Source organism: Eschrichtius robustus, chromosome 18 (genome assembly GCF_028021215.1).
Source record: "Eschrichtius robustus isolate mEscRob2 chromosome 18, mEscRob2.pri, whole genome shotgun sequence".
Taxonomy (NCBI): Eukaryota; Metazoa; Chordata; class Mammalia; order Artiodactyla; family Eschrichtiidae; genus Eschrichtius; species Eschrichtius robustus.
This window is the reverse complement of record NC_090841.1, coordinates 64462953-64490178: the sequence shown is the minus strand read 5'-3', so window position 1 is coordinate 64490178 and position 27226 is coordinate 64462953. Positions and strand designations below refer to the sequence as shown.

At 34.4% G+C, this 27226-nt stretch overlaps 1 protein-coding gene across 1 annotated transcript in view; it reads right to left on the bottom strand.

Moving 5' to 3' along the window:
- The window catches only part of GPC5 (glypican 5), a 1364332-nt gene that overhangs the window by 444531 nt on the left and 892575 nt on the right, over nt 1-27226 (bottom strand). The window lies entirely within an intron of this gene.

Here is a 27226-nt window from a genome sequence, read left to right as displayed (position 1 = left end):
TGAACTTGAGGGGTTGTCAGCCTATATAGACAGAAATATCCAACATTTATTTATCCCTCGAATCAGGGGCTGTGTCTTAATCATCTTTGAATTCCCACCACCTGGTTCACATATCTGGAATATAGTAGCACTCAATACATGTTGAATGAATGAATGTCTGGATGAATGGATGGCTGGATGGCTGGATGAATACTGATGTAAGTATCGTGACAATGAAACCAAACAGTGTGTAAGCAAAAGATAGGAAGTAAGTCGTAGGGAATATCTATATTTAAAGAAAAGTAAGCAAAAAAAAGAGACCAGTGGCAGAGGCACCACATGATTAAAAGAAAACCAGAGAATATTGCATGAAGTCATGGAAGAAGAGTTAACTTACTAACACTATTTAAGCATTTTTGTTTGTTTTCTTCTCTTAGGAAAAAATGAATGTCCCCTGGCTTTGATAGAGAAATGGAACAGAAAATGTCTCTGTACCACAAAATATAAAAGCATAATATTTCTATAATAAAGGATACTTAAAATTCTGTTTCCATAATTTAAAAATTAATTAAGAGTGCCTGTCATATTGAGTGCTTGTGCTAATTATAAACAATTGAAAAAATACAAAAAATTGGAAGAAAGAATAATTGGTTTAACTATAATGTTTTGATTACTTTTGAGTTTCAATAGTTGTTATATTAAACTGATTTCTTAAGAAGTCATTACCCAAGACAGATATTCATATCATCAAAGGCATTTAGGTTTGTTAAAGGCATAATTATTCCTAGGTTATATTAAAAAATATTCATACATCTCTTATGAGGTAAGAACATTTGATACATTTTAGATTTTCATATTTCAAATTGTGATCTCGATATATGCATTCATTACACAATAATACATAGATATTTATATTTGGCAACATAACACACATGGAAATGATTCCTTTAATATTCTGAATTCATGATGGATAAATTTTTATCCTTTTATTGTGGCTCTGTTACTGGGTCCTGTGCAGTCAATGCACGCTGTCTGAGTCACCGTCTCAGTGCAGCCGGTGATAGATCTTCGGGATGTAACCTTAACTCTTCTCTGGCTATGCAATCAAACATGCAATTTTACTACTAATGATGCTCCTTAGGCTACAGGGATATGAAATGGGTATTTTCAAAGTGAAGTTGCTAAGTAACATTAAGAAAATTGCTATGAAGGCAAAGTTAATGATCTCAGTTGGTACCATTTAGCTAAGGCATTTAAACTAATAGCGGCGTCAGGTTGAATTTACTGGAACTCGGCATCTCCTTCACTTTGCTTTGTTGGAGACAACTTTATTCTCCAAACAGCCATAACAGTTAGTGCTTTTGGTCTCAATTGCTCAGCAAAATCAACAAATTAATATACCACGCAATTATGGGATGGTTGTTATTCCCATTTCACTATTAACAAAATAATAAGCAAGTAATGTGATTTGATGGGAAAGTAAGAAATTAAATGAATTAAGAGAAAGGAAAAACACTGAAATGTGTTGATATTAGCAAGGCAACATTCCTAGTTCTGTCTTATATATTGAAAATGTGTTTGATGCAAATACCTTAAACTTGAGAAATTCTTAAAATATTTTCTTATCTTCCTGGATTTTACGTTTCAGCCAGTGGTAACACAAAATACAGAATTCACAAATTAGAGGTAGGTGGTTCCAATTGGCTCACTGGATTTGCTAATGAAACTCTTGTACTATTGCTGTGTGAGAAATTTGGGGATACAAGTAGTCAAATGGCTTACAGAATATGTCCTTGGGCCCGGAAATTGTGAAAAATGGCCACATTCTTTGTCATACAGCCTCCAGAAGATGGAACCATCACTTTTTTGCAGGGCTCACTGAAAGATTATTGGTCCGAACCAGTCTTATGTACAGCCCACGCTCATCTAATACAAGAAGAAAGAAGAGAATAAAGAAGAAAGAAGAAGGCAGGGTTAGAGACTAGCTTCACTTTTCCCAAGGGGAGAATGGAAGGAAATGCTTACCTTTCCAAGAAGCCAAGTGTCTGTAATGGTGGTGGTGGTGGTGCAGGGTGCTTAAAGGAATCTCTCCTGAAGTTTGGGGGTGCAAGTACCTACAGGAAAGTGGCCTCTTGATTTGGGCGGGATGCCTGCTCAACAGTGGAACCCACCGATCCATCCCAGTGTAGAGTTCTTAGAAGAACATTCTGGGAACTTGTGTCTAAAGTGTGTTGTCCTTGTTTAGACCTCATCTTCTATTATGATGGGAAGAAGGAAACAATTCAGATGTATCCCCTGAAGTTTAGGGAGATCTTTCAAACTGAGTCCAGAGCTCGCTTCAGTTCTAGAGAAGTCAAAGACAGGAGGCTCTGGAGTGATACGTATAAGCAGGGCTTGAAATAAATGCTGGTAAGCTTTGGTTGGGAAGAATATGGAGCAACCTTCAGTTCACGTCCTATTTCTACACAGTCCTTGGAAAATTCAACCTTCCTAGCATGGTTTTACAGTTCTAGTGACGACGGAGTGTGGACGACCATTGGGTTAGTAGAGAGGCAGGGGCTGTGAGACTTCAGAATGTTAAACCCTAAGAAGGAGCTGGGGTGTGTATTCCTGGCTGGGCCACTTCCCGCAGCAGGAAGGTGAGGTATTCAATCATGTCGTACTTGGGCTGAAGGTGATATTCACACCACCAGCAGAGAGACTATCTCAGCATTAGCAGAAACAGACAGAACCCCAGTGCAACAAAGAATAGCTCCCACCCCACCACTGGCATAAATATCTCGATTTCCCTCTCCCTCCTGCCTGACCCTAAACACAGAGGGAGCCAGCAGATGAGGGAGGCGGGGTAGAGACCACTTTCCCTTTCCTCTGATCCAAGCAACCAGCACCACAGCTCAGGAGGAACAAGGAGTACTCTTTGAATTAAGTTTGCTTAGAAGTCTTTAACATTAACAGGATTTTGTCTTACATTTAGAAAATAAAACTTACTCTAAACCAAACATCAAAGGGTATTTATGGAACTTGGCAAAGATGTCATCAAGGTACCTACTACATACAGTGAGAGACATGACAACATACAGATGAAAGGAAGGACTGAGAAAAAATATCAAGTAAATTCATGTTCATACTACAACATTTGGGAACTTCTCACTAAACTGGTTCCATTCTATGTGTGGCTAGTTACCATAATTTAGCAGTAAGGAAATGAAAACTATGTCAACCTGTGAATCAAAATTTTCCAACAAAATATTGTTAGGAGATTTCACTTAGAAGAATAGTTGAAATATCACTACCTATGTTTAGGTTGGATATTGAGGATATTTTGGCTTGAAATGAATGAATCCAAAATAATTTTGTGCTAGAAAATGAAGCCTTCACCAGAAAACAATGTTTTGATGTGTAATGTGTTCTTACAGAGCATCTCTCTAGAAAATGGTACAAGAGTTCAGCCAATAGAAATTTGACCCCTATACCTTTGACTGGATTGGAAGAAATATGTTAATTTAAAGCTTACAGCTTTGTGGACTACAGGAAAATTGCAGACGATCTTGAACTAATAGAAAGGAACTGAGTGGAAGAAGGTGGGGTGAGGAGGACTATTAAAAGGTTTGAGCTTTGGCAGTAGGTCAAATACAGGGCTTGGTCCTGATCCATCCATCTTAGTCAGATAGCCATCTAAGAACCAAAATTCTTTAGAAGAGCCATGTCCTTCCTGAAGGGGAGAATATCCAGACCATCCCAAGATACAAGAATAGGAGATGAAGACGATGATCAACCAGGGGACGCTTTGGTCTTTTCTGAAGAAACAGAGTAAATTAATCTCGCCCTTCAAATTCTTGGTGTAAACAATGTTTATAAATGCTAAACCATGCTGGTGGACTAGGGAGAAATTGCAGTTTGCTAGTCCAGAAACCACTTCCAATAATTATCAAATAGCGCCAAAGAATCAAATGACTATATTTTAAATGCAGGGTAGTGTAAATGTATCAATTCAGTAAAAGGACAGAATCTAACATTATTATATATACCACCTGTAGGTCAAAAAGTCTATGTGTCTAATCTGACATTTCAAGACAAACTTGAGTTTGACAGTATTAAATTCATTCTTCATTAAGGAAACTGAGGTTTAGCGTTGGCATTTAATAATATTTAACGTTGGCCTTAGATTTCACTTAGATTCTGACAGTAGAAACAGGATTCAATCTGAAATTCTTATTCTAGCGATTCATCTCTTTGCAGTGTACCAAGTATTTTAGCAAGGAGTCACTGTTTCAGAGAGAGTGATGTGTTATGAAAGGAAGAAAAAGTCACTTATTACCACCAGAATGCTCAATAACAAAGCTTATCAATTTCTCAGCTGAAATAAAGAATACAGCTTGGTCTTGCCTGTGGCCTGATGAAGGATGCTACTTGTGTCTCATTGTTATGAAAGCTCAGATTTGTTTTCCTTCAGTGACAATGTTCCCTTGATGACCCAGGTGGCAAGCTTATTGATTTTTATGACTAAATGAGTTGCTGCAGCTTATATGCATAACTAGTCTTCAGTGCTTCCCTGAGTGAAACTGACAGTTCATTTTATTTGGTTTGCATAGTCTTGACCATTGCTGTACACATTTTATAAGCAATGTGAGAAAAGAGTTAATTTTCTGCTGTTTACATTAGTCAGGCAGTGTTTGCTCTCCAGGGCCGGGGACGGGCTCCACTGAAGGGGTGGGAGAGTGGGTTGGTATTTCCCTAGCGATAATCTTATGCTTTCTTCAGGTAAGAGCCCTATGGATAAAATGCTTGCCTTCCTGGGTATCTCTACCCAATTTCTCTAAATATTTCTGGCAACTTGCCTTTCATCCTGTTCAACATACAAAAGTTGACAATGAAGCAAAATGGTTGAAAGCTTCAGCTTGATCTGTCCAATTCCCATGGGCAGAGATTAATTTCTGAGAAACTCAGACTAAAGTACAATTTGTTGCTCTAACCTAAATTCTAGCATTATGCCATCAGACTAAATGTAATATTTTGATGAAAAACTGTTCATTACACATATATATTCAAAGATACATTCCAGTACCTTTCATCGTCAAATGGAGGGATTTTACTTAAAGTAAATTACTGTATCACTGTTATCAATACATAATATGTAATATCATTGCTATCAAAGTTCCTTTCCCTCATACAGACACATTTCTTGAAAGACCTGTCTATATCTGCTTTCTCTATGTCTTTCATATGTAATTTATGGCTAAATATGTCTTCAACCTGCCCCTTTCCACAGATATGTGTTTTGTAAGTTCACCAACAACCTCCATGGTATTACATCCAAAAGGTCTTTTTCAGTACGTCTTACTTGAGCTCTCATCAGCATCCAAAATTGGCTCATCTTCCTTGATATGACTCAGAGCCCCTCAGGGTGTGCTTCTCCATGTGTTCTCATCATTCAGTCCCTTCTGCATAGCCCACTACCATGGCTTCAATGACCAGGCCTCTTATTTTTTTCAACTTCTTTTTTCCTGTTGGGAACTTCCACTCAGCATCAGATTTATATCTAATTAAATCCTCAACATCTCGACTTGGATATCACACAGACACTTCAAACTCAGTATCTCAAACCAAACTTATGACATTGCCCACTAAACTCTGGTCCTGGGTCTGTGCTCTCTCTCAGTCAATAGTAAGTTCATTCAACCAATCGTACAAAGCTAGAATTATTCTGAAACTTCTTATTCCTTACATCCCACATCCAATTAATCACTAGAAATATATAATTCAACTTTCCAAATATATCTCACACCTATGGTCTTTTTCCTGCCTTTACCACTGTCTTCTTTACCTTTAGCCTCCACTTGGATGGTGTTAATTATTTTCTAACTTGTCTTTCACATTTATTCTGAACTTCCTCCAATTCACTCCACCCTCTGGAGAGTTCCTTTAAAAATCCTTCTTCTGTTTAAAATCACTTCAAATTGTTGGTAGGATAACATTTTTAAAATCATGAACATGTTACTATAGTGCATGCATGACCTCACCCCTGCCCCCCGCCTGGCTCCTCAGCTTTACCTTCTCCCTCTCAGCCTTCATTCTCTGCAGTACAGATTCCCTCCTTTCGTTTCTCTCTGTTCTTTAAATAGATGCACCCCTCCTCTCCCAGCGTCAGGGCTCGTGCAAATGTTCTTTCTTCTGCCACATTCCAGCCTCATTTAGAGAAACCCCTACTCATCTTTCATATCTGAGCCTAAAAATTCTATCTTCAAAAATCTAACCCTAATTCAGTTCTTCCATAAGCTTTCAAAGTACCCTGTACTTCCCCTTCATAATGTTTTTAATACTTTTAACTGGATAATAAATTATGTAATAAGTAGTTTACTATCTGTCCCTGCAATAAAAATGTGAACTTAAAGGGGAAAGAGACCATGGTGGTCTATGTTAGTAGATTCTCAGAACTAGCATGGTATCTGACCTCAGAAAGGGAACTCAGGAAGTATTTTGAATTAATGAGTCACTGACCCTCCAATTCACTTCCTGATAATTTGATTTAGCTTCTACATACAGTTTATAAAACAGGGAAAATTAGAAACAGAGTTAGACCAGGAAAAGTTGAAAAATGGAAAAATCTTGGTAGATTATGATCCCATCTTTAGTTAGAACCCACACATGATGGGAAACATACTTAGTATTTTGTAAAAATGAGGAGCCCAGCACCCCCCTCCTACTATTTAAACTGTCAAATAAACCTCACCTCGGCCTCCCGTCTGTTTCTGCCCTTGTACAGGTGAACCCTGATGGTCTAGGTAAGTTTACTTCATACTTTTTACACGGCCTGTTTATCTGAATTCTCTGCTTTTACCTGAGCAGGTAGCTCACTGTCAACTATGGTTATCACTGCTGCAGTCCGTGATAAAATCAGTCCTGTTCCGTCTACCCTTGATCTTTCCTCTTGGTCCATCTTATAAGCTCTCATCTGCCCCACCAGGCCACCATTCATCCCACCAACACATGCACAAATTTCGTTCTCACAAAAGAATAGAAAGTAACTGATACTCCCTGAGTCAGTAAGCATAGAAAAAGCCAAGACGGGGTTTGGGCTTTATCAAGTATCCACATTGTATTTGTGATAAAAGCAGAGTTGAAATCATTAAGTAGGAAGCATGCCTGTTTACTGTGTCTGGCCAATAAAATAAACTTGATTTACTCACTTTATTCTAGACTTAGGTGGCAATCCGAACTGTTTCAACCCAGACTGCTGATAACATTTAAATTTCAGTGTTGCTTGATTGCTAAGCAGAGTTAAGGAGCTGTAAAGCCAATACTGTATATAATGCATGACTTATAGGGAACTCCAGGGTAGAGGGAACAATACTAGATTCGAGTCAGGAGATGAGGATTTCATCAAGGTTCAACACCCCCTACCGCCTCCCGGTCCAATCTGACTTTGGAGAAGTTGCTCAAATTTCCTGTGTCTCAGTTACCTTTGTCTGTAAAATGGAAATAGAAAAATGTATTTCAGTTGATAGCTTTGCGAACTTAATAATGCAGCTAAAGCATTTGGCACATATTAAGTTCTCCATGATTGTTAGTTTAATGTAAATCATACTTTGAATGCCACATTTATCTGCCAGTAGTGTATCTACTACTGGAGACATCTGGTAGACCTGACAGAACCTCTATATTTCTTACTAGAAAATACGCCAACGTTTGAGTTTTAATCTGGAGAAGACTTTAGCAAAGTAATGTATTCACAAACTGAAATCTATATATCAGTGTATCTATCTACAGATATACTTATTAACTGTGAATTTTGGTAAGGAAGTAAAATATTATTAAGTTATTTAATACAAGGTTCGGTAAACTTTTTCTGTAAAGGACTAGATAGTAAATATTTTGGGCTTTGCAGACCATGTGGTCTGTGTCTCAGCTAGTCAACTCATAGTGCAAAAGCAGCTGTAATAATTCTTAAACCAATGAGTATGGATATATTTCATTAAAACTTACTATAATATTTTATCACTATACTTAAACTAAAAAAAAACTAAGAACACAGGAATTTTAAGTTTACATGTCATGAAATGTTCACTTGTGAAGTTTTTCAACCATTTAAAAATGTTAAAAAAAAAAAAAAAAATCCCTAGCTCACAGGCCATGTAAACACAGGTGGCAGGCCTGATTCAACCCACAGGTGCTAAGTTCCCACTGGGTACACTGTATCATTTACTGAATTATGATGTTCATTTTCCATTCACCCTCTGTTCTTCATAAAAGTTCCATCAGCACAAGGTTCTTTGTTTTATTTTCTCACGTATTCCAAATGCCTTGAGCAGTGACTAGTATAAGGTAGATAATTATTTGTTAAATGTTTTTTTCCTCTCCTAAACTTTTTATGACAGGAGTTTCTAGCAAAACAAGAGTTTTTACTTGCTCTTTGGCATGTCCTCACAGACACAGAGGATAGAAGGTTTCAAAAGGTGAATTTTGACTTAGTGATTGTTACTCCAAAATAATAACATAATTTAAACCATGGTGTTAAGAGATGTATATGCTAAAGTTTAATCACTTGTAGGCGTATGTGGTTAGAAAGTATGCACTGATATATATACACACAGAAACATAAACACATATATGTATATGTACATACATGTACATATACACATAACTATTTTGTAAACATATACAAGTTCTATGTTTGTGCTTATACCTTGCAAAGCTAATTTTTATGTGGGTTTACAAATTGTTATACAAATTATTTTTTTGAGTATGATACTTAAACAGATGTTTAACCAGGACAGTTAAATGGTAATGACACTAATTAATCACAAAGTGAAAACACATTCACCTTAGAAAAATCAACACTATTAAACTCTGAGATTAATTGGCTTTATTAAAAAAAAACACACTGCAACATAATTATCTTAGGACAATGTCAAATGTCCTGTTGAATCTATGTTTGTACTCAATAAACATAATGTCTAAACCATTCACCATAAATTATAATCCCCACTGATAATGAAAGGGAAAAGAATAATGCTTTCATGCAAAAATGTTTACATAGTAACATTTCTCAGGAAAAAAAATCCTAAAATTTGTGTAATCTTTAAACTTTTATATTTAAGATTATCTGTCAACTTTTTGGAATGGATGTTTTATATTGTAGATAAAAAATTGGCCATATATAATTTACAGAAAACTTGATATAGTGTCACTATTTCAAGTGTCTTTTGATAGAAAAAGTAGAATATATTCAGCTGTCAGAATTATATAACATCTTTAATAAAAGGGGAAGTAGACAAAAAATAAGTAGCTTTTAAAATCATTATATGATGGAGTTACTGCTATGAGATTTATTTAAATGGTATTAGCCTAAATCATAATTTAGAACTTGCAAATTTATTGTCATAGTTGAATGCTTGAGGAGAAAAATTTAATCCACTTTTAAACTCAAGTTAATTGAAAGTTTTTACATTATTTGCAACAAAAGTGTTACTAACATTTGGCACTCCTTGTGCATCACAACAGTTCTCAATCATAGCCTTTTAGTGTTTCTGTTATCACTGCTAGAAAGCTAAGAAAATTCAGTGCTTGTTTCTCCTCTGAACCGAAAAAAGGCATTAAGCTTAATGGGTTAAATAAAAGGGCCAATTTGCAGAATGCTTTGAACATATTTAAATGCAACATCTAGTTCCCCTTCTAGTAGAAATGTCATCATCAAATGAGTGAACAGGGCAAGAATGCTTGAGTCACGCCTGGCAGAGTGAGTGGTATCTGCATAGTAGGTGATTGATTAAAGGAATACTTGGAGATTAACTATTTTGAGTTTCACATTTTGAATCATAGAATTAAAATGCATCAGCTGTCATCTGTTTCTTCAGATGCCGCCCTCCCCCCCATTTCTTGGCATTGCTGATAGATTGTCATCTGGCCCCAGTGGGAACATGGTCACTGCCAACTGTATAATAAGGAAACCCTTCACATTGTTTCTCTAACTTTTATTCATTGGTGCTTATTTTGGCCTAAGCAATATACTACAATACTCTGCAAAAACATCAATTATTAAAGGAAACATGTTTAATCAAGTAATACATGAATAAATCATTATTGCAACATGTTCAAATAATATGCTATTATTCATAAGTTGGGAAAACCCCTCTGTACATGTACATACACACACACCTTATTTCTACATATATAGGAACATAATTTATGGACTGTCTCTTGTCTTTTATTCTCCTTGACTTCATAGCTTAGAAATTGATCCTTGCCAGTATTTATAGTTCTGTGCCATTCACTTTAAAGGCTGTAGTTTAGATATATCATAATTTATTCAATTATGACCTTATTTATGGACACTTAGTTTTCCATTTTATAGTATGATACACAATTCTGCAGTGGACATTCCGTGCTTACCTTCTGGTAGGAGTGTGTGACGATTACTCTAGGATAGATTCCTGGTGAGAAAATCCCATGTCAAAGGGGATGCACATATTAAATTTGAAAATAGGGCTAAATTTTCTTTCAAAATGGCTTTACCTGTACAGTCTATGATTGGTTCAACTTTTTTGTATCCTCATTTGCAGCAGGTATTATCAGTCTTTCTGTTGATGGTCAAGTATATAAATTAAAATAATCATTATTGTTTAAATATATTTCTTAGAATATTGTGAGGTCAAGCACCTGTTCATATATGAACATTTTTATAATTCTTGCTCTGTGAATTGTGTGTTCTTAATCTTAGAACATTTTTTTTATTGGGTATCTTTCATTGTTTCAACGGTGATAATCCTAAACCTATTATATTTGTTAAAAATATTTTTTTCTAATTGTCATTTATATCTCCAATTATATTTTAGCATTAAAGAATACTTAATTTTAGTTTTGTCAAATATGTAAATATTTGCATTATGGCATCTGAGTTTCTTTTTCTTAGTTAGTAAGGTCTTTCTCATCAAATATTATAAGATTATTTTCCACTGTTATTTCTTACTCTTTGAACATGTTTAATTTTAGCTTTTGACTTCCTCTGAAATGCATGTGTGAGGCTGTATGGTGTGAAGATGTGTGGTGTAAGGAAGGTGTTTATTTACCTACCAATGAGTAGACAGTACTCAAAACATCATTTATTGAATACACTTCCTGTTTTAAAATGACAACACTATCATAAAGTATTTCTTGATGGAAACTGTTTATTTTTTTCTACTCATGTATATATTACTCTGTTTTTTTCTATTATAGGTTAATGAACTTTTGGGGCACGTAGCAAGGGAGGACTACAATCATTGTACTTTTAAAAAATTTTTTCTTGGTTATTCCTTCACATTTCTTTATCTGTATAAATCATGGAATCAGTTTGTTGTATTTCATAAAAAAAATCTTTTGGGATGTTGATTGGTATCACAGTGAACATGTAGAAAAATATACATTATATATAGAAAGAAAGGAAAGAGAGAAATTGTATATTTATAATGACAAGATCTTAAAGGGTACTCAAGATGTCTACAGAGAAGCTGACACACCTTACAAGATGCCAGTATCCTGCTCACTGGGCTTGAGATGCCACCCTGTACTTACACAGGTGTGGATTGTACTCAGGGAGAATTACTCACAGGCAACTCAAATAAATAAAGCATAATGCTAATATTTTAAACTTATAATGTAAAGGATAATTGAATGAGTTAGGCCCTGATTTCCTCTGCATATCATATTGTCTCAATGTAACAAGCTACAGGGTAACACAGATTATAATCAAAAAGTTGATTGAGCATGAAATAAGAACAAAGGAAATTCATTATTTAATTCAAATATTTAATGATGCAATGGATCCAACTATTCAATAGAGATTCACAAACCACTTGGTTTGGACAGATAAATGCCCTGGGTCAAGTTGTCCTCTCTCATGGACGTTCTTGGAGGCCTCTTGACAATATTTGCCTTTTCCACATTCACATTTCTATAATTCCATTGTATAGCAGACCCATTCCTGGTGGACAAAGATTTTCTCATAGGTGTTTTGTACCCATTAAGAATGTGATAAGCTGTGAGTAACTAAAATTCTGATAAACAGTAGCTTACATGACTCAATGGTGAATGACACCAAGGGGGAAAATCATGGTGCTATCTATCCATATAGGTCCAAGGTTCATCCAGCTAATAATCTTACCAGTGTGGAGGTCACAATTCTGCTAAGACTGGAAATATCCACGTTATAGTGTTAGATGTTATTATTTTTATAGCTTTAGTAGATATCCAGTTTACATTATTTCCAGGTTCCTGAGAAGCACTTTATTTATTCTCTTAAGGTCTAAATGTACTTCTATTTCATTTTTCAAATTAGAGTTCTTTAATTAATTAAAAATAACTATCCTATCTCTCATGGTATGAATTTAATTTTTTTTGTACTTGTATGTTTTTCAAATATTTTGCTACATGATATGATGCCCATACACCTCTCCATCCCAGTCATCCTGTTCTGTTTGAACTTTAACTACTTAGTGTGCAACAAAAACAACGTGGCCATGGCTAGACACAATAGTCCTGTTGTTAGCTAGCACGTTCTTAACTTTTAATTTTTTGTACTGTCAGGTGTCCGGCGTAGTATCTTATTACACAATACTTGATCTATATACTTTCTTGTGTACCCATCTTTCACCAACACAAATATATTTTACTCAGAAATGTCCTTTCAATTCTGCTGACTTAATGTTTAAATTTTTGCTATTAGAGTCACAAAGATGAAAAAGTCACAGTCCTTGAATTCACAGCCTAACAGAGGAGCATTACAACTTAGAAATACAACAAATGTCAAAAAGATAGATGGTCCACTATAGGTCCAGTCCATTTTCCTTTCACCAGAGCCTCCTCTGAAGGGGTGGGCCTATGTGGTTCTTTCGTCTCCTAAATAATCCCATTCGCTTCGCTGGTCACAGCTGAGTGACAGAGGTGGACACCTGTCCCATGCCCCTTGCTTTATGGAAATTCAATTCATTAGTCCAAGCTTACCCAAATAGACTCTCCCTTTCATAAATTTTGAATTGGAAAACTGAGACAATTAGATTCATCTCAGGTAGAAATGAAAGATCTTATAAAACTAAGTCTAGACAAAGTCACTTACAATTCAAAGCTGTGAAGTACAATGAAGCAAAGGAGGAGAGATAGCTATTCTGCAGAGAAAATTTGAAGAGATTTGAGAAAAGCAGAGTTATCTGCCTCTGAGGTCCCATGAGGTAAAGACAGGGTAACCTTGACTCATGACTCTTCATTTGACCATGGATGAAAAATGTTTGGTGCTTCGGACAAAAAAATGTTGGTTTTTGTCCATTTACACACAGGTAAAATTGTCCATGAGGTGTAAGAAAATTATTTCCATTCTTTTGAATAATAAGTAACAATATCTGAACATAAATTATTTCTCCTTCCATTCCATCTTGCATTTTTTTTAGTCACCAATTTTGAACAATTAGAAATTCTCGTAACACATTATTTAACTTCTCTATGACTTCATCAGTGCTGTTCCTTCACCTAGACAGCTCTTCCAACTTGTCTGCCTAGTGAATTTCTAACCATCTGTAAATTTCACATAGGGTTTTTCTACCTGAAGCTTTCCCTCACTTGCTCAGTTAAGTCCAACTTCCCCTGTGTTCCTTAGTTTTCTGTTACAGGTTAACAAGATTTATCTCTCTGACTATGGCCTACAAATCTTCTCCACTTTTAAGCATTATGTGATTAGATTGGAGATACCGGTATAATCCAGTGTAATCTTCCCATCTCAAGGTCCTTAATCACATCTGCAAAATCTCTTTGCCATACAAAGTAACATATTCACAGTTTCCAAGAATTAGGATGTGGACATCTTTAGAGACCACTCTTCAGTCTACCACAACACCTAAAGCACAAAGGCATCCACTACAGAAATACCATTGGGTGTGTACAGTTGACCCTTGAATAACCTGGGTTTGAACTGTGTGGGTGCACTTACACGTGGATGTTTTTCAATAATAAATACTACAGTACTACAAATGTCATCCACCATTGGAATAATCCATGGATGTGGAACCTTGGTTACAGAAGAACTTAGTATAGTAAAGGCCAACTATAAATTATATGTGAGTTTTCAATTGTGCAGAGGCTTGGGGCCCCTCACCCACACATTGTTGAAGGGTCAACTGTAATTATTGATTTGCAGTCTATCTCTCCATGAAAGTGCACTCTTGGACATCAGGCTTGTTTTTTCCACTCACCATATTTAACACACTGCCTAATAGAAAATACAAAGTAGCTCACTAAATATTTGATGAACACACTTATGAGTTAACAAATACATATTTAAAACTATATAGTATTGTTGAAACAAGAGACTATGAAAAATCAAAGAAGTAGCAAATGTTTATTTTAGATAAGTGTTTACTTATAGAGGTCTAGACTATTTAAATATAAGGTTTTGTTTTATACAAGATTTTGGTTACTTATTTTGTATTTGTTTAAAATGAGCAAAATAAAGTATGCTAGATTTTTCAGTACCTTTGGGATATTTTCACATTGTAAATAACTTTATAAAATTCGGAGATAAATTCTGTATTTGTTATATGGATCTTCTGATCACATGGACAATTATTTTTAATGTTTTTTTTTTAAATCATTGAAATTGAAGTAATGTTTTTGGGGTTTTTTGGTAGTTGTTTATGTTTTACTGTTGTGTGGTACAATAGCTATTAAATATTTAAATTAGGTCACTAATTGCCAACATCTGTGGTCATTATGCATAAGGAACTAACATTCTTTCAGAAGTTAGCCAGAAGTGTAGATAGGCTACAATTTTTATTTTCAAATATGACAAGTAAATTAGTACAAGTAAAATTCCTTCACTATTTTGTAAAGATCTTTTTAGAGTTTGCTCATATGGCTTAGTAACAGAATCGCCATAGATAGTTTTAAGATGAATTTGTTTTTTTAGCAATTTAAATGATAATTAAATTCACGCCTAATGTATGTTTCTCTGAAAAGTCATTTGCAGGACAGAATCAAAAACTGAAGGATGTTCTAGTTTATTTAGCCTAGTCTGTTTAATTTTACATTGCAGGAAGTGAAGACCTGTAGAATCAAATGAAATGTTCAACTTTACAATGCCTAACACAGAGGAGAAGCATCTGTGCCTTTGCTAAATAGATTAGGACAGTTCAGGATGTAAAGAAACATTTTTATATCTCAAGGTGTTCATAAAGTAAGCATATTTATAATTTATTCTCTGTGTCAGAATTCTGAGTAGAATTTAAATAAAGGAATTTATATAAATAAAACTTTGACCATATTCTTCAACTTGATATGGTGTTCCTTAATACTTTGGTTTTCAATATAGGTAACAGTGTTAATATTCAAGACAATAGTTTATTAAATTAATTACAAGCATCATCAAGTGCTTTGTTAATATATGTTACTTTTGGACCTTCTCTTATAGACCAATATTTTACCTCCATAAAGTTGATTGAAGTTATTTTTTACAATACACTTCTATTGTTTTTCAATATTTATCATCTTTCTCTTATTCATTATGGATTTTTCTTTAAATTTATTATACAATAAAATCAGACTGATCACACACTAATTACCTAGATTTTCTTTAGCTCTTAATATTCTATCAAATTTCTATTTATTGTATTACTTCATAAGTCTTCAAAAGAATTTTTTGTTAACCTACATTTTCCTAGTGCAGGGCAATGCTATGTACCAGTTTGCATAACGATACATTATTTAATTTCTGTAAGCAGTAGTAGAAGAAAAAAAGTTAATTTGAAGCATAGGTCTCAATAAGTAGTACCAAGAGAATAAGCTCAGTAATTTTTTATTACAAACTTGGACGTAGTATTTTTAAAAAAGAATAAATAATGTCTATATTTGAAATAATGGCTTCTTAATTTAATGAAGGAGTAGGTGGTTTAAAATCTCAAATATAAATTTCCATTAAAAAATAGGGATTAGTTTGTAAAGATTACCAATAGATCATTTTACCAATCAGTGGTTAAAAACAACTTTTTTTTTCCTTTAAAGGTGCATAGAACACTTAGAGAATTAAACCACAGAAACATTGTCTTTAGATAGACCTTCCTTTTTTCCCACACATAATTCAGACTGTGTATCCTTGGAAATAATTTTCCTGCCTCTTCACATTAGCTTAGAAACCAGTGAAAGAAATCTTGATGAATTCAATTTTTCACATTCTCCAATTTAAAGTGAATCAATAAAGAGCTAATTTCTTAGTCTTAAACTCATAGAAAAATTTTAATTCAGTTATCATTGAATATTTACAAATAAACTAAAATGGTGTCTTCTGGAGAATTTCAAGATGTTAATTTTGAGCTTCACATTCATCATTCAAATCATGATTAGAAAAATCAGTAGTGAAGGTTAATACTAGTCACATTTTAAAATCTGCAAAAAGGTGACTATTACAATAGACAACAAATTGCCCTCAATCTCCAGTAATTGAGAATTTGTTATATGTTCCTTTTTTTAACTTTTTAAAATTGAAGCATAGTTGATTTACAATGTTGGGTTAGTTTCAAGTGTACAGCAAAGTGATTCAGTTATATATATACATACATACATTCTTTTTCAGATTCTTTCCCCTTATAGGTTGTTACAAAATATTGAGTATAGTTCCCTGTGCTATACAGTAGGCCCTTGTTGGTTATCTATTTTATATATAGTATATACTTTCCTTCTTCAAGGACACTTATCAGAAGATAGTAGGGCAAACTTTCCTTTTCCAATGCATGGTTGAATGTTAGATTCAATTATTTATCACGCGGAGTACTTTGTATTTTGTATGACAATTTGTTAAGACTTACTGAGATCTTTGTCTTTAAGTGTATGAGATAGGAAAACACACCTGACTGGGGAAAATACGATTTTGGTTTACTGATACGTTTTAGAGTAAACATCTGATCTGAGTTTAACCTATACACTTGTACACTGATGTTGTGAAGGGGTCCCCACGTGTTGGATTTTCCCTCAGAATGGTCTATGAATGAGTCCACAATGTAGCAGACCACGTGGCTCATAGTAGATACACCACAAAAGTTCATGAACTATGAGTCCCTCAGTGACTTGGTTTTCTTAATTATAAAACAATCTCCAAATTCCTCCTATCTCCAAATTATTATAGTGGTAGAATAAGATGTTTCATTGCTTTAATAGATATAAAGAGCATTAAAACAGTGAGTTCAGGGGGAATGAATGAGTTAGTAATGACTGAATGAGTTACTATCTTGAAACACATAAAAGTAATGATACCCAGAGTCAGTGCTTCACAACAAAAATAGCAATGAATAAAACAAAAGTTAAACTGGAGGTGCCCCTCTCTTGGTTGCTTTGATTATAATGACCCTCTTCATCTTAATTATATATATGAAAAAAGATATATTCATGTTAAATAAAATGTAATTACTGGTAGAAAAATTCACACTCCAGGTAGTTCTCACTTGGGAAATGTGTGGTGGATTTGAACGGTATCAGTGCCGCACGCAAAGGATGAAGGGTAGGTTAAACAGATGTAATGAAATGGGTACTCAAAAATTCCCTGAATTAAGAGACCTGGTGTAGTCCTTAATCATAGTCATTGCAAATCTGTCTATCACATATCTGTTTTGTGTAGATTCACTTTATTTCCACCTGTTCTGACACTTGGAAGGATACCCTAGGAGGGACAGCAAAGATGGATCAACTCTAAAAACATCAGAGGCAGTCAATCATCATCTCTGTAATTTTCAATTAAATGTGAGATCACAGAGGACATGTAAATGCAGATATTTTTTCAAAGGTTGAATATATTGGAAAATACTCGAAAGAGAGATGAGAGTCTAGAGATTTTAAACACTGGTTTCATATTGCTAATTTTCATATCCCTAATCAGTTGTCATAAATAAAATATCATGTCAGTATTAGGAACTTCAAATATTTACACAAGGACAAGGTAGCCTTGAAAATAGTTCACTCTTTCTTACTTAAATGTCATTTGTCTGACTTTGCAGACCTAGTGTTCATGACAGAAAAAGAATTTTGAAAATTTTGAATATTAAAAAGGGATTCTATATTTACATTTAAACGTACATTTAAAGTAAACTGTCTTTGATGGACTTAAAATTACTACCTAAATAAGCAGTTCAAGATGATCATACTTGGGGAAAACATATTTATCCCATTAAGTATCTTCTGTGGAATCATCTTGGGGAAATGTTGGCTTAGTGAAAAGAACCCTGGGGTCTGTCAGAAGATTGGCTTCAAGTTCTTGTTCCCCTATGGTGGGACGTTGGGAAAGACATTGAGTTTGGGCCTCAGTTTCTTTCTTCCAATTAGGAATAATAAAGTCACCTGTTTCCTAGATTCTGTGAATGATTAGCTATTCATCGAGTACATATTTGTTCAAGGGCTTAACTTCTTACTAGAATAATAAAAATAACAATTTAATGAATAAATAAAGGAAATATGAATCACCTACTATTTGCCAGGATTTATGCTAGATGCAAAAGGATACCGAGTTACATTATTTTGTTTTTGTTTAATTTTATTTATGAAAACAAGCTCAAGCTTTGAATCAATGGGCAATTTGTCCCTAAATTTTCTTCCTTCATTCATTTGTTCAAGAAATTATAATTGAGTAGCTCCCATGTGTTTGGCACTATTTCTAGCGTCTGGTGGCACAAGGGTCAACAAGACTAACAGTACTTTGACTTTCAGGAATCCGCTTACCTTCTACTTTTTAAAATTAATACTAAAACAATCAGAAAATAATATGAATCAGAAGGTAACAAAAGTAAGATGACTAATACAGAAGAAAAAGGGGGAAAGTTAGCTATTCTGAAAACATATTTTCTTAACTCTCTTCTTAGTAATTTCATATAATTAAAATCACTTGCATTTCAAATATAAAGCAATTTATGGATTATTATGAATATTGGGTGATTTAATAACAGTTAAGTGAATAAAAGTCTATTTGGATAAAATGATTTGGAATATAACACTGCTAACTAATTTGTTTTCTAAAAATAAAATATTTTTAAAGAGGGTGGTAGATTTCTTTTCAACAGAATAAGTTACTAATATGCTTATTTGTTTCTTTTGCAGAAATCATTAGCTCCATGAATGATCTTATCATTTAACAACAACAACAACAAATGTGAAATCAGTAATACTGAGAATGTTTACAATTTCTCGATTAACATCTGGATTATACCCTTGCAGTTCTTTGACAGGAATCTACATCCTCTCTTCTACTCCCTCATTAAAAAGAAACAAATATTGCATAGTCACAAAACAGTATCTTTAGAATGTTTCAACTTGCTAGTCTGCTTCCAGTTGCTTTTTATAGCACTTAATGCAGTTAGGAAAACTATGTATTTCTAAGTTGCTATAAGCTAGGTTATTTAGCCCTTAAATCCTTAGACCTCAACTATTGACATTTCAGCAGTTCAGTAAAATTTTTTAGCATCTTGCTTAAAACTTCACAAACTGTCATAGAATAGAAATACATTAGACAAAATTGAGTGTGTGAATATAGCACAGATGTCCTATACTGAAGTAGGGATTTTGAGTTGTAGCTACAGATGTCTCTTGATCTGAATATAGTCAACTACGATTTGACATAAGGAACATTCTTAGGTAATCATAAGGGAGATTTGAGAGGAAGGATGATTCCATTCACCTAGAGAAGAGCAAACAGAGATATGCTGCTGGACCAATGGAAAGAAATCTTAAAACCTGAGTTTAAAGTTGGGTGGAAAAGAAGCATGAAGAGATGAGGAGAGCCTCTGTACACCCTATGAATCTTCTGTGACATGAGTAAGACACTCCAAATGAGCACCATTAACTCAAGGAGGGGGTTTCTAATTGACTTTGAAATCCTTAGATATTTGTCAAGAGCTGACAACTGACTTTCAAGAAGAGCTTTTTTGCTTCCGCTTTGATTCAATTCACTTAAGGACAACAAGAAAAGAAGCTACACCCTTAACCAAATAAAAAATACAAAAGCAATCACAGACAAAAGCATTATGCTTCAATATTCTTGGAAATGATACTGACGATCTCAAAGTACAAAGGTCAAGATCATAGAGAAAAATAACATATTACTATTATGCTGTCGAAAATTAATGCGGCCCCAAAATATCACAGAAACCCATAAACTCTGAATCTGAAAACTACTTAGACTCACATATTAATTGCTGTGCTGAAAAGGAAGTTTTATGTAACTGCCTATTTTCAGGTTTGTTATTGTCATTAGTAAGCCACCCAAATCAAGTATAGACATGATATTTACTATAGTTCTTTTGCTTCAACTCTTTGCTGTTTATAAAGTGATGGATGAAGTTAATATTGAAGAGGCTGACTACAAAAGGAGATAGTATTATCTAATCCTAGTTAGTTCAAATTCTGGTTCAAGTCCTACCTGGTTGAATAATTAAGCTCACCCACTTTCTTCTCACTAAACATATCACCCAGAGGAATACAGGCTTTCCAAGAAACAGGGATCAACCGTTCAATTGATTTCAAAAGGGAGCCTTCTGATGGCTTAGTGAAAGCAATATCATAGGGTTAAGAACTCTTCCCTTTAGCAAACAGGGAGCTTTCAGACAATTCTTCCTGGGAACCTAGGCAGCCTGCCACAGAAAACTTAGCAAGATGTTATCTTAAGCCATTTACCTCATGATAAATGAGGAGAGTATGCAATGAAAGCACGAGAGCAAGAGCTCTGTGCTCTTTATACAGAAAGATGTTAACGGCTTCTTCGTGCACATGCTCTCTGACTGAATTTATGCTCAGGTAATTAAAGGCAAAATGTTGGGATCTTAAGTAAAATTCACCATAATGATTTTTACTCTTAAGTCTTTTGAATTTCTGTAAGAATATTATAATGAAATGACTTTTAGAAACCTTGCAAATATGGATTATATACAGTGTTTTCTTGTGCATTCTCATATTCTTGACTTTCTCTTTAGAATTTTAATTTTACTATTTATTCAATAGCTGAGTAAAGTTTTTTCAAGACACCAGAATAATTTCTATAAATTGAATACATGGCTTTAAACTTTTCTATTTTTATGAATTTCATATAAGTTTATGTGATTTATTAAATAATTTTTAAAAAAAGATGTCATTTTTTATATTCCTGGATAAAAGTTCACACTGGTTGAATTGAAGTATATTAGTCAGTAAAAGGAAGTCCAAACACAATCTGATGCTTTGATCTCTAATAATGTATAGTCATTTTTATTAACTCTTTGTCATTTATTTAATGTATAACTACACAGAACATGTCATAATTCTATGTACCTAGAGGATATAAAGACTTCCATCATATCCTCAAGGAGCTTACAGTATTGTAGAGAAGACCAAGTTACGTAATATTTTTCCTTCAATTTTCTCAAAAGAATAATTCTTCAGAAGGTTAAGCAAAAGCAATTAGAAAACAAAACAAATAGTAGGAAGTATGTCAATTATTGGCCAGTCGAAGAGTCTACTGTGCAAGTCTCTCACTGAAAGATCCATGTTGGGAACAGAAATACTTCATGATTTTACATTATTTTAATCCACAAATCATTATTGTAAGGGAATTTTGAAATCAAGAACCTCTGTCTGCCCCTGAATATGTCTAAGGTTTCTCCATGTCCTAGGGGAAAAAAGCCAGTCACCTTATGTCCCATCCTAAGAGCCAAAAGCCTCACTTAAAAAAAAAAAAAACATATAAGAGAGTTCAGGTAATATTTTATTTGTCAAGCATTTATAGGCCTGAAATGGAGAAAGGAAACATGATTTAGGCATAATCTTGTTTTGAAAAATTTCTTAATTAACCAAATGATGTAAAAAAACATTCCTGAACTCTTACTAGCAGAATAAAAAATGACTAATAGAAAACAAAATGAAAACCGTGGTAGGAAATATATAATTGAGTGCTTTGTAAAGTTTAAGAGAGGAAAGAGAACTTCGCATTGCAGGGAAAAGCAAAGGTTCACAGCGCTTGTTAGATCTTTAAAAACACTAAAGCTTGGGCATATGGAAACAAGAAAGGGGAGTTCCAGGACAATGAAAGAGCAAAAGAATAGAGTTCAGAAAGAAAATAGGTTTGCACAGTATGCCATGATTAGTGTTAGATGGCATGAATTTATAGAAATCATGGGATATAAGGTTGTCGGGTTAGTAGCTAAATCATTAATGCTATACACATATAAGAAAGAGATTATTCTTTTTATTGTTATTCTTTTTTGTGCTTGTTATTTAATACTCCTAAATGAAAGGAGAGGGCTTTTTAAGTCATAGATGTTTCTAAACACACATTGGAACTTAAACTTTTTTTTTTTAATCAAATACATCTTGAAGATGTGACATAAATCGTAAAGCAGCATGAATGTCAATTTATCTAATTTGAGTTCAAAATCTCATCGAAAATGCTAAGAAGATACTTTTAGCACCTAATCTCCCACTCCTTTCCTTTTTAAAAATGGACTTTGTATAATAGTAGGAGGCAATTCATGAAGAAATAGTAGTAAGCTACAGCATATCCCACAGGCCAGGATCAACTGCAAATTTGATTTTTTTTCTAAACTCAACCAATACCTGACCACAAACTGAATTTTGAAAGCCTAGAATCAGTCAGCCACAAATAATTCTGCATTGTCTATTAAAGGTAAGCTGCTGTGTTAGATGCCCTTGGGGGAAAAAGAATGCGAAATTATTACTGCACTGAAATAACTTAATTTCCTTTTGAAGAGATGAGACAGAGGCACACAAAGTCAAATAATAATGAATGATAATGCATACTTAGGTAAATACATAATAGATGTGGAAGACAGATAATTCTGACGGGGCAGTACTTTTTATTCTGGGGCACCCACATACCCTAGGTCACTGTGGGTAATAACTTGCTTGTGATGAAAGTATTTTCAGTATTGCAAAAGGCCTAATGGAAGGGGCATACATTGCCTAGACTCACATAAACTCAAAGTGACGATGCTGTTTTAAAAAAATAGGCTACTGCTACTGGGTTCCAATTTGTGTGTGTTGGAGGGTGGAGTGCCTGGGGGTTTTTGAGAAGAGTAAAGGAAGAAGCAATCAAGATTCAACTAGAGGAATGGCCTGGAAAGAGTATATTGTGTAAAATGACGCCCAAGGTCTCTTCCAGACTTAATTTCTATCATGGGACTAACAGAGGATAATCCACACGAAGTCACAGAGTCATAACATTGACTGCTCTCCAGTTGCACTTAACAAGGGTTTCTACTAATACCCTCATCATGATTTCCATTTTAATTATTTTAAGGGTCTTTGTTTTATCTTCTTAGACTGATTTTTCAAGTAGGCTCTCTTTATTCATCTCTATAACCCAGCCCCCAGCATAACACTTGACAGTCATATATTATATATACATACGTTTACACACATGTATTATATATATATACAAACATATAACTATCCATATATGCATATATATATATATATATATATATATATATATATATATATATACACACATATATAAAACAATAAATGTTTATGGAAGAAATAAATAGAAACCTGGAACCAAATCATGGAGAACACCGAATGTGAATTGGCAGGATCTAATCTGTAGAGAGGTTTTTGTGTGGAGGTTTGGCTTGACCAGAACTTTAGTGTAGGACGGCAAATCTCGTAGTACCATGAAACACAGATTGGAGAAGGGCATAAAGAAAGGGAGAAGGAAGTTAGGGGTTGTTGAAAGAGTACAGGAGGGGAGTGAGGAGGACCTGGGTTAGGATAGAGATAAGGGGAAGAGAAAGAGAGAGATTTTAGCAGTAGAATAAACTGGATTTAGTAATTATGCGGCTATGGCCAAGAAGCAAAAGACCTCAAGCTCTTGCGTTTGTGGGTCTGCAACTGTGACAGACCATCAACAGGAACAGGAAGAAGCATTTGTATTAGATGAAATGATAATTTTAGTTTTGGACATAAGGAGTTTAAGGAATACTTGATTTATTTCGGTGGGAAAGTTTAGCAGATAGTTGACCATTCCAGAGCAATGATACTGGAGTAAAAATTATAGCTGTAATAATGTACATTATTCTAAACATTTGAGGGAAAGGGAGGAAGTCTGGGAGAAAAAGAAGTAATAAACAAATATTCAAAATGTCATTGTGTTATTGTTGTTTAAAACAAATTGAGTGGAATTATTTCAGAAAATAAATCATTCCTAGGTTGTAACTTGTTATAATTTGTGCATCAGGCCACCTTTTAGGGCTCTGAAGAAAAACTTGGCATACCAAAATACGGTGGTAATCTAAAATTCATTATCAGGACACAGTTTACATTTTGGGATCTCCCACCCTTCTGCCCTCAGCTTTATGCTCCATTCTGAACAGCTAGGGTCGATGGTAATTATACAAACATATAAAATATGTCTAAGATAGTACACCATATTTTTATCAGATATCTATTATGGTGCCTTACATAAACTGCAGACTAACAAGATAATAACTTTCATACTTGTCTAAGATATACATGCTTTGTAAATAAGTTCATTTGTATAATATTTTTTAGATTCCACATATAAGTGATATTATATGATATCACAGAAGCAGACTCACAGACTTCGAAAACAAACTTATGCTTACCAAAGGGGAAAGGTTGGGGGGAGGGATAAATTAGGAGTTTGGGATTAGCATATACACACTACTATATATTAAATAGATAATCAACAAGGACCTACCATATAGCACAGGGAACTCTACTCAATATTCTATAATAACCTATATGGGAAAAGAATCTGAAAAAAAATGGATATACGTATATGTATAGCTGAATCACTTTGCTGTACACCTGAAACTAACACAACATTGTAAATCAACTATACTCCAATATAAAACAGAAATTAAATTAAATTTAAAATAAAAATATATATGCATACATTGTGAATGAGAGAAATTTTCTGAGGTCTCAATTATAACAACATGGAGTAATAACTTCCAGTTTCAGCCCCAATATATAAGAACTTATAAGCCGTCACTCCTGTCCTTACAAGACAAAAAAATCTGAATAAACAGAAAATCAGTGACTTCTCTTGGTTCCATCAGAGAACTGAGTTTGTGGGGAAATCCCCTCCCCACACTCGAAACTGGGAGCAATAGGCAAGTCCACAGAGTCACAACTGACATCTTCAACTGGAGCAGAAGTTGCTGGAACCAGAAAATTATAGAAGCACTTATAAAGTAATTTTAACAAATTGCTGAAGTTGAGTGCAGGATAGCATGGCAGCGGGAAACTCCTGGGGTCAAATCTTAGGTGGCACCCACTCTTTCGTGAGTTTCACCGCCAGGAAGACCACCCAATTCTCACAATAAAGATCCAACAAATCTCCCCTTTTGGCACTAACAGAAGGAGGCAAGGAATAATCATTATGAAATATGCCCAGAGCACTCTCCATGAAAAGGGCCTTCTCTCCAGGGGAAAAGACTTTACCAGAGTCTTAGCTCAGCAGAGAGAAAGACATTGCTCCCACCAGATAATGCTATAGCCTTCCTGCTTTGCCAAAGTGAGGGAGCTCTGTAAAGGCCACCTGAAGATCACAGTTAGAGACACAGGCCCACTGAAAGACTGAGATCCAGTTATAAGACCACAGGATGCTTAGCCTCCCTCAGACCTTGCCTCTACAATAGGACTCCAGTATTTACAGTGAATTACAGCTGAGAGGGGTGCAAGGCAGAGACTGTCTGCTAGACAAGTCCAAAATTGAGAAGGTAGACAAAAACAATGACCCTAGATCAGTTTCTCCAGGCTGCCATCCTGCCCTATAGATTTTGGAATTGTCAGCCCCCAAAATTGTATGAGACAGTTCCTTAAGATCTATAAATCAATCTTTCTGTCCCTCTCTCTCTTCTGTGTATATACACACACACATATATATATATACATACACACACACATATACATACACACACACATATATATATACACACACACGTGAGTGTATAAATATGTATATATATATATACATATACATACATATATGTATCTCTCTCTCCAACTGTGCTTTTTTTTTTTTCTGGAGAATCTTGACGAATACACTAGGGACAGAGTATGAATGGTTCTTTCTCTTTAGTTCTATCACAGTAACTCTTCCTGAGTTTTGCTTTAGCATCTAACATCGGTTTTATATAATTGCATACATCCTTAAGTGGATAACACACATAATTCTTTCCTCTTATGCAATCATTAGGGGAGGTCAGGTAAAACTATTTACAGTCTCTTTGCCTCCAAAATTCATCCCCTCCTGCCATCATGATACAGCTTAACTTGAGGAATCTGACCTACATCTTGTTAGTCATGACCTTCCAGAAAGTCATAATCAACATGCTTTGGCTTCTATATGACTGCCTAAAGGATTTGGTAGTGGCCTCTTAAATAAGGAAGCCAGAAGAAGATTGACCAGTATTAGTAGTGAAAGTCTTTACAAAAAGTCATGAATAAAAACAGTATCAGATATTAAGGTAAAAAATTAGAATATATATTGTTCATGTAAAGAGTAGTAATACAGAATGATGGATATCATAATTCCAGTAGCAAATGAATGGATCTACACTGTAATATTTCAACTACAAAATAGAACCTTTGGAATATTCTGTCATACTTGAAGATCATAACAAAGTATATGAAGTCCTAAATAATCATATAAAGCATTCAATAATATATACAAAATCTTATTCTGCATCTAAGATTCCAAGCAAGTGAAATACACAAAGCTGTGTTTCCTTTAAATGAAAAATTTTAAATTATCTGGCATTTTAAACAAATTACTGTGAGAAATTCATTACTGTAGCTTATTATTCACAATAGAATAATTTGTGTTCACAGTTGGCTGTATCTTAATGGAAAATCATATCTCATTTCTGGTAAAAATTCAAAACTAGTAGAATTGTGATACAGCCGTTGTACCTGCAAAATTAATGTTTACCGTTGCAAAAACAGCAACTAAAAATAAGGATTGGAGAATTAAAGACATTAATGTAAGACGTGATTTGTTCTCTGTGTTTAATAAACACATCAAGAGTTCTATTAATGAGGAGACCTTTCTGAATGAAATCTTTGACGCCTCTCAACCAACACAAGCAGGCCACTAACCTTGCTTATAGAGAGTAAATAAAAAAGCCAGAAAAGTACACCAGAGAAAGTGAACGTTAATTTCTTATATGATTTCATAATTATGTCTCTATAGTTTGAAGCAAAATTACAACCTAAATCCAATTCTAACACTGAT